The sequence below is a fragment of the Vombatus ursinus genome, unplaced genomic scaffold, assembly GCF_900497805.2.
Source record: "Vombatus ursinus unplaced genomic scaffold, bare-nosed wombat genome assembly UNPS02014813.1, whole genome shotgun sequence".
NCBI classification, from domain to species: Eukaryota; Metazoa; Chordata; class Mammalia; order Diprotodontia; family Vombatidae; genus Vombatus; species Vombatus ursinus.
In genome coordinates this window covers 19,824,839-19,833,318 of record NW_020954591.1, presented here as the reverse complement: position 1 = coordinate 19,833,318, position 8,480 = coordinate 19,824,839, and the positions used below count along the sequence as shown (strand labels likewise).

General features: G+C 36.9%; 1 pseudogene; it reads right to left on the bottom strand.

The window, feature by feature from the left end:
* Positions 1-7,952: 7,952 nt before the first annotated feature.
* Positions 7,953-8,480, bottom strand: part of LOC114054430 — a 1,854-nt pseudogene continuing 1,326 nt past the window's right edge.

Genomic DNA, 8,480 nt, shown 5'->3' with positions numbered 1-8,480 from the left:
GTGTCTGAGATCAGATTTGAACTCAAGTCCTCCTGACTCCAGGGCTGGTGTTCTACCCACTGCACCACCTAGCTGCCCTCAAAATCAGAACTTTTAAACAATTTAGAGAATAGAGAAGTCTTGAGTAAATGTTTGATGCACAGGAGGAAACAAGGTGTGTGTGGAAAATTAATATACTCAGCTGGCTTTTCATAGATCTCAACTCTAGTTTGTCCTACCCACCACCTCTTCTTAGGAGTTTGAAAAGACAGATAAAGACAATGAGTGCAGAGAGCTCAAACTGCTTTGATCCCTTAGTCTTAATCCCCATTCAAAATGCCTGCAGGATATTCTCTCTCTCTCTCTCATTCTTGGCTTTGAAATAGGAAGACTGCTTTGAGCTGCTTCTATGAAGCAAGGCCTTAGCTTATGGGTTTTAGGTTGGAGAAATTTTATTTTTTTATATTTCTAGAGAAACTAAAGGGGATTAAAAAAAATGCATCTACCATGCATTTAACCATGAATAAAAAAGAAAGATAAAGGTAGTTAGTTCAGCAAAAGTAATTAATACATTAACCAAGTGAGACAGTATTATACATGAAAATTTCTATACCCATAGTCCTCTATTCCTTCAAGGAAGGGAGAAAGGTGCATTTTCCTTCTTTCTTTGGTGGGGACAAACACACCATGTGTCTTTCAGTTGAATTGGGAGGGTACTTGAATTTTATTTCTTTTGAAATGGTAGTATTCCGGATTGTAAACAAAAATGTGGCACTTCTTGCGTGTACTAAATAACTGCTGTGGATGAATGAAGAGCAAATTGTTGCTGTTCTAGAGGAGAGGAGGAAAGGGCTGGAGAAATGCATCTTCAGTTTATCAGAGGAAATGAAGTCCTTGAAAGAATGGAAGAACTTCAAGGAGAAAACAAAGGAAAAAGGTTGTTAATATGCAAAAGAGTATTCTCACCTGTATAAGGAGATTGGTGTAACTCAGAAAAGGAAGGGGAGAAGGATGACCAGACATTTATATTTGGTGCTAAGTAATAGGTATGTAGTTTTTCCTGAGGGTTAGGGTAGGGGAAAGGAGATGTACTGTCTCAGGAGGAAACAGATTTTAGTACTATAAAGAATGATGATATACATTTGCAAGTGCCATCATAAGACAAGTCATTTGACCTTATGGTCAAAGGAAGAAGAGATAAGTAAGGAGCTTAATTACTCCCTGCTGAGGAGTAAATTGATGCAACCTAAAATAAATGTAGAAAACTGTCTTTCCACTGTCTTTCCAGAGCATATATCATGATGGAGAGATTCCTGAGACTTCTTACACCTGACTCATCATGTGGGGACAAATTATAATTGTCAGATGGAACTTTGAAAGTATTACTGAGGACTATGAAATCTGAGGCAAGAAACTCAAGCCCTTAGGGTTCATAGGCAATGTTTTCATTACTCTTGCTAATTGAAGGCAAGGACTTCAGAAGAGAAAGATGGATTTGGATAATGAAAGGCTAGCTAAGAACATGGTCATTGAGAATTGAGTTTGGATTTGTGAATTACAGCTTAAAATGATGGGCTAAGGATGGAGTCCACCTATAGTGGGCCAGTAAATATAAATTTTCCTAGGTCTTACAAATCTAATCAAGAAAGCTTTAAACTGATAAAGAAGGGAGGAGGAGAAAACTGCCTATGTATAACTGCCATACCAAATACCATAAACAGTCATGGCCAAGAGGATAATAGAAGAAGAAAAATAGCAGAAAAGAGGACCAGTAATTCACAAGGAACAATATTCCAGAAGAGAACCAGAAATAAAAGCCATAGCCTGGCTTTTGGCTCTAGACAAATATACATATTATGAACAATAAATGAGAAATAAAGATTCTAAAGGAAGAAAGCAAATTTAACTTTATTGGTATCCACAAGACTTGGTAGAATGGGACTTATGTCTAGAATATTTTTCAGAAAAGATATACTTTTGGATTGGAAAGAGTAGAGAAAAAAATGGTTAATAATTGCATGTCGTTAGATACATGAAATGCCCTCAATGAATTCAAGTCAATAGTTCCAGTCAAACTAAATCCAAGTGAGGTAAAAGAATTGGCCATTATGATTACTGAGCCACTCTCACCAAGGAGAAGAGGAGCCACAGAATCAAAGATGAGCAATTGTACAGAATTTCCAAAAAACAGAAGAGCAAAAATCAGCAAACTAGAGGCCAGTGATTTGAACTTCATTCCCAGCAATCAATCAACCAATGAACATTTATTAAATGTCTACTCTGTGCCAGACCCAATGCTAAGAACTGGGGATTAAAAAAGAGGCAAAAGATAGCCCTGAAGGAGGTTACGATCTAATGGGGGAGACAACATGCAAACAAATATATGTAGCAGTAGAGAGAATGTAGGCCTCAGGTGTAGGGAGGCCTACCAGTGTCATGAAGGGTCTGTTATTGTGTGACTCGAAGGGAGGCAGAAGAGACATCTCTGGCCTTTTCTCCTTCCACCCTTCTCCAAGGGAGACTTTCATTTGTACCAGGAGGGGAAGCAAGAGGTTGGGGCTGGAGGCCACTCTGCTCTCCTCAGAGAAAGGGATACCAGGCTAGAAATATATTGGCCTGCTCCCTCAAAGATTGTTAGTCTAGGGCATGTCATCAAGTTACATCTAACTTCTGATCACTTTGTGATTTCTGGGAGGAAGAGTTACCCTAAGCTCTATGTCCAAAGTTTGACCCCCTTTCTACCAAAACTCAGTTCCATGATGAACACACATAGAAAATAACAAAAAAGCTCCCATCTTCTATCTTCCATCTTCCCTCCTGAAGCTGGAAGCCAGGAGTGGCAAAAGATGGCATGTCTTGTTGGTGGAACTGTCAGGAAGCCAATGTCACTGAATCAAAGACTAGATGTTGGAGAGTAAAGTATGAGAAGACTGGAAAGTTAGGTGAAAGCTAGGTTATGAAGGACTCTGAGTGCCAAACAGCAAAATTCTAGAGTGTATTATTAAAGGAATGGTTTGTCCACATATAGAAAGGAAACTATGAACAAGCATAGTTTCAACATGGTCAAACTAGATTATCCACAATCTCTTTTTTGACAAAGACATGTCCATTAGAACTAGATGGGTAACTCAGAGAAATTCTGTAAACATAGTATCTCTAGATTTTTACAAAGATTTCATTGTTTTTGTGGACAAGATGGAACAATAAGGGCTACATGATTTGGAACTGGTTAAACAGACACACAGATCCAAAGAGTAGTCATTCATAGGTCAGTGTCAACTTTGAAGAGGTCTCCAGTGTAATGCCTCAGGGATCTGTCCTTAGCCCAGGGACTGTTCAATATTCTTATTAAGGATAAAATCAGAGATTGTATGCTTGTGAAATTTGTAGATGGGGCAAACTAGAAGGGATATCTAACACACTGGATGAGAGAGTTAGCATTTGAAAAGAGTTTGATGAACTAAAATTTTGTGCTGAATCTGATAAGATGAAAATTTTATATATATATATGTATATATATATACATATATATAATTATCAATAGTATAAAAATCTATACCTGGATTAAAAAATAACAACTTTTCAAGTGATGGGTTTGAGTTAACTGCAAACTCAAAATGAGTCAACAGTGTGACATAGCAGCCAAAAAGATCTAATCATAGTATTTAGAGCTTATACTTCTTTAGCACTTTAAGGCTTACAAAAATGCTTTCCAAGGTTTTAGCCCCCTTATATAACTTTTATTTTCCTTACAAACACTTTCCTTTAACATTCTAAGGTTTATAAAATGCTTTTTCCTAAGGTTTACAAAGTGCTTGCTGTGATGCAGGTTTTAACTATTTTCATATTACAGATGAGGAAACTGAGGCTCACAGAGGTGAGGTCATTGGAACATGGACCTCGAGCCATCTCAAAGGCCATCTAGTCCAACCGTCTCATTTTAACCATGAGGAAACTGAAGCCCAAGGAGGTTAATGGAGCTAGTAATTGTACCCCACAACCCCTGATTCAAATGGTCCAGGGTCCTTGCCTTTAGATCATGCTGTCCATCTGAAGATCTTCCCTTGTCTATTTCCTCATAACTTGGAATAAGGAAGTGATACTTCTCTTTGTCAGGTCTGGAGTATCATGCATGTTTAGTTCTAAATGCCATTTTAGGAAGTCATTAATAAGTTAAAACATATTTAGAGAAGAGTGAACTGGTTGGTGAGGAGACTGGAGTTCATATCATATGAATATGGATTCATGGAACTGAGGATATTTAGAAGAAGGAATTGATTGTTGTCCTGGCTGTCTTATGAAAAAAAGTCTAGACTTTATCTGCTCTTCCCCAGAAGGTTAGTAACAATGATTATAAGAGCCTGGTTTCACCATTCCAGGATGTTTTCTAATTAGAATTGGCTGATCACTTGTCAACAATATTGTAGAAAAAATTCTTGGCTGGGTAGAGGTTGGACTAGATTATCTCTGAGTATTTACCAACTCAGAGGTTCTGGGCTTTTGAAAAGTTTATTTTTTGTAAAGAGAGCATAGTGGTAATAAAGCATTGGTAAGAGTAAGTAGACTTTGTCATTTGAGTAAGACAAGTCCTTGAGTGGAAAGACCAGTATAGACTGGTAGACATGAGGTGAATATTGTTCTTGACTCTGTGTCCTGACCTTGTGTCATTGTGAGGAATGTGAGATGTTCTTGTTTATCTTCTAGTCTGTGTGTGGCTCCTGCTATTCCAATTGTCCCCTTCTCCTCCCTCTTTCACCCCACTTTTCCTATATGTATATCAGGATAGGGAAATAAGTGACAATGCAACTGTGAAGAAAGGTGCAACCTGGCACCTGCCTATCTGAATTGTACCAGCCAAACTAGCTTCCTGTGTTCTGTCCTTGAAGAAAGGTATTCAGGAGAAATGGGCAATGAATACTTAATTTTAGAAAACCTATTGTTCAACTGGGTGAAGATTAAACTAAGGGAAGGATCTGGCCTTGGGGCCAGAAAGTTCCTGAATATTTCCTGAGAAATCAGTGACCTGAATTCTAACAAAGCACAAAATTGTCTACCTCCAACTCCAGGCAAGGAGAGGTTATACAGTGGGAAGTTTACCATGCTGTGGTTGGTATACCCTAGCATAAAGGTTGGGAAACAATGATTAATTATATGGCTTTCATAGATTGGACTCTGGGGTGGAAATATTCCAGTGTGGTGCCCCAGTGATGATGTTAGAGGTCCCATTTTTTTGGGTTTTATTATTTCTTGATGTCTCATACAGTTATTAGTTTCTATTTGGTCAATTCCAGTTTTCTTTTTGTTGTTGTTTAGTTTTCGTTTATTTAAGCATGAACAACTCATTTTTCTAGGTTAGAAATTGACCAATTATTTGCTCATATGTTTCCCCCCATATGTAGAAGAAGCAAGGCATACAAATTGTAGTCAAGTACTGGTCTTGGAGTCAGAAAGACTTAGTTAGAAATCCTCTTAAACACTAGCTATGTGAGCCTAGGCAAGTCATCCCTTCTCCATACCTTGGACAGCTCCTGAAGACTTAACTACTAAGTTGTGGTGTTCAAGGAGGGGGAAGAAGACCCAATCCTGGGAATTCTATGAAAGCAAACATATTCATATACAGGCATACCTCAGAGATCTTGTGAATCTGGTTCCAGACAGCTGTAATAAAGCGAATATCACAATAAAGCAAGTCACATGAATTTTTTTGGTTTCCCACTGCACATAAAAGTTATATTTATACTATACTGTAATGTATTAAGTGTGTAATAGTATTATATCTTAAAAATGTACATACCTTAATTAAAAATGCTTTATTGCTAAAAATGCTAATTATCATCTGAACCTTCAGTGAATTGTAATCTTTTTGCTGGTGGAGGGTCTTGCCTTGATGTTGATGGCTGCTAACTGCTCAGGGTGGCTGAAGGCTGGAGTGGCTGTAGCAATTTCTTTTTTTTTTTTAAATTAGTATTTTATTTTTCCCCAATTCCATGTCAAGACAATTTTTAGTATTCATTTTTGCAAGATTTTGAGTTCCAAATTTTTCTCCCTCCTTTCCCCGCTTCTTCCTAAAGTGGTAGGCAATTTGATATAGATTATACATGGTTATTGTGTAAAACATTTCCATATTAGTCACAGTTGTGAAAGAAGAAACAGATCAAAAGAAAAAACCCCACAAAAAAGCATAAAGTAAGTGAAAAAAGTATGCTTCAACCTACATTCAGAGTCTATCAGTTCTTTATCCGGATATGGATAGCATTTTCCTTCATGAGTCCTTTGTACTTGTCTTGGATCATTGTGTTGCTGAGAAGAGCTGAGTCATTCATAGTTGATCCTCATACAATGTAGCTAATACTGTGTACAATGTTTTCCTGGTTCTGCTCATTTTACTTTGTATCAGTTCATACAAGTCTTTCCAGGTTTTTCTGAAATTTGCCTGTTCACATTTTTTATTGCACAATAGTATTCCATTATATTTATATGCCACAGCTTGTTTAGCCATTCCCCAATTGATGGCCATCCTCTCAATTTCCAATATTTTGCCATCATGAAAAGGGCTTCTAGAAATATTTTTGCACATGTAGGTCCTTTTTCCTTTTTTTTATGATTTGGAGTACAGTCCTAGTAGGGATATTACTGGTTCAAAGAATGTGCACAGTTTGGTTGCTCTTTGGGCATAGTTTCAAATTGCTCTCTGGAATGATTGGATCAGATCACAACTCCACCAACAGTGCATTAGTGTCTCAATTTTCCCACATCCTCTCCAACATTTATCATTTTCCTTTTTTGTCATATTAACCAATCTGATAGGTTTGACGTGATACCTCAGAGTTGTTTTAATTTGCATTTCTCTAATCAAAAGTGATTTAGAGCATTTCTTCATATGCCTATGGACAACTTGGATTTCTTCATCTGAAAATTACCTGTTCATAGCCTTTGACCATTTTTCAATTGGAAAATGGCTTGTATTCTTATAAATTTAACTCAGTTCTCTATATATTTGAGAAATGAGGCGTTTATCAGAGATACTTGCTGCAAAGATTGTTTCCCAGCTTTCTACTTTCCTCCTAATCTTGGTTACATTGGTTTGGCAATTTCTTAAAATAATACGCCAATGAAGTTTGCTGCATTAATTGACTCTTCTTTTTACTTGAACACTTAGAGGCCATTGTAAGGTTATCAATTGACTTAATTTCAATATTGATAGACAGGGGAGTGGCCAGTTGGTGGAGCAGTCAGAACACACACAGCATTTATGGATTAAGTTTGCTATCTTATATGAGCATGGTTTGTGATACCCCAAAACAATAGTAACATCAAAAATTACTGATCACAGATCACCATAAAAGATATAATAATAATGAAAAAGTTTGAAATGTTGCAAGAGTTATTGAAATGTGATAGAGAAATATGATGTGAGTGCATGCTGTTGGAAAAATGGTGCCAGTAGACTTGTTTGATGCAGTTGCCACAAACCTTCAATTTGTTTAAAAAAATCTGCAAAGCACAATAAAGCAAAGTGCAATAAAATGAAGTACACCAGTAGATATAAGCAAGTCATAACTTCTCTGTACCTCAGACAACTCCTGAGGACTTATTGACTAAATTGTTGTGTCCAAGGAGGGGGAAGGAGATCCCATGTTGGGAATATCCGTATCCATATACGTATATTCTAGAAGCACTTTCTTGTAAAATATAACTTGTGAGAATCAATTTAAATTTTTATCATTTTAACAATTGCCAAAATATGCATGAAAATACAAACTGAAAGCATTTGAATAAAAAAACTTCATACAACAAACTTCATTGAAATAGTTTCTTTGCCTCATTGAACATTTGAAAAAAATAATACTTTATCACTCATAATTTTGCAGAAGTAACAACAATTTAACGGGTATGCTTAGCCTTGTGAAAGGAAACTAAGACAGAGATATTTAGGTCACTTCCTACTGGTGAGACTTGCATTTGCCTATTATTTAATCTGTTTCCTTGCCTGCTTCTTGAGCCTCTTCCACTTCTGAAACGTTTTCATAATTTTCTATTGTTTGCTGAAGTTCATGGATAGTACTATGAAGAACATGGAACTGCTTTCACCTTATTTCCAGCTTATCTTTAACATTTTTTTTATATGAGAAAGATGTAATTCTTTCCCCAAAGCATCTAGTTCCTTAAATGTTTCATGCCTATCTGGATGGTGCTGTATGTATGACTTTTGCATCATATTCCTGGCACTCAGCAATTTTTTGTGTGCTCCAGCTATTTTCTATGTCTATGTACATTTTTCATAGTTTTCCATTTTTCTGATATTCATATCATATACAAGCAGAGATTTTCCCATTGAAAATTCACATTGGGACAATACTCAGCATGTGCTGGTGCTGGCTGTATCCTTCTTCCTGAGACTCAGCATTACACCCTTTAATGAAACTTTTCACCAACAAGTTAATTCTCCTGCCCTCACCATCACCATCACCATCACCATCACCATCACCATCACCATCACC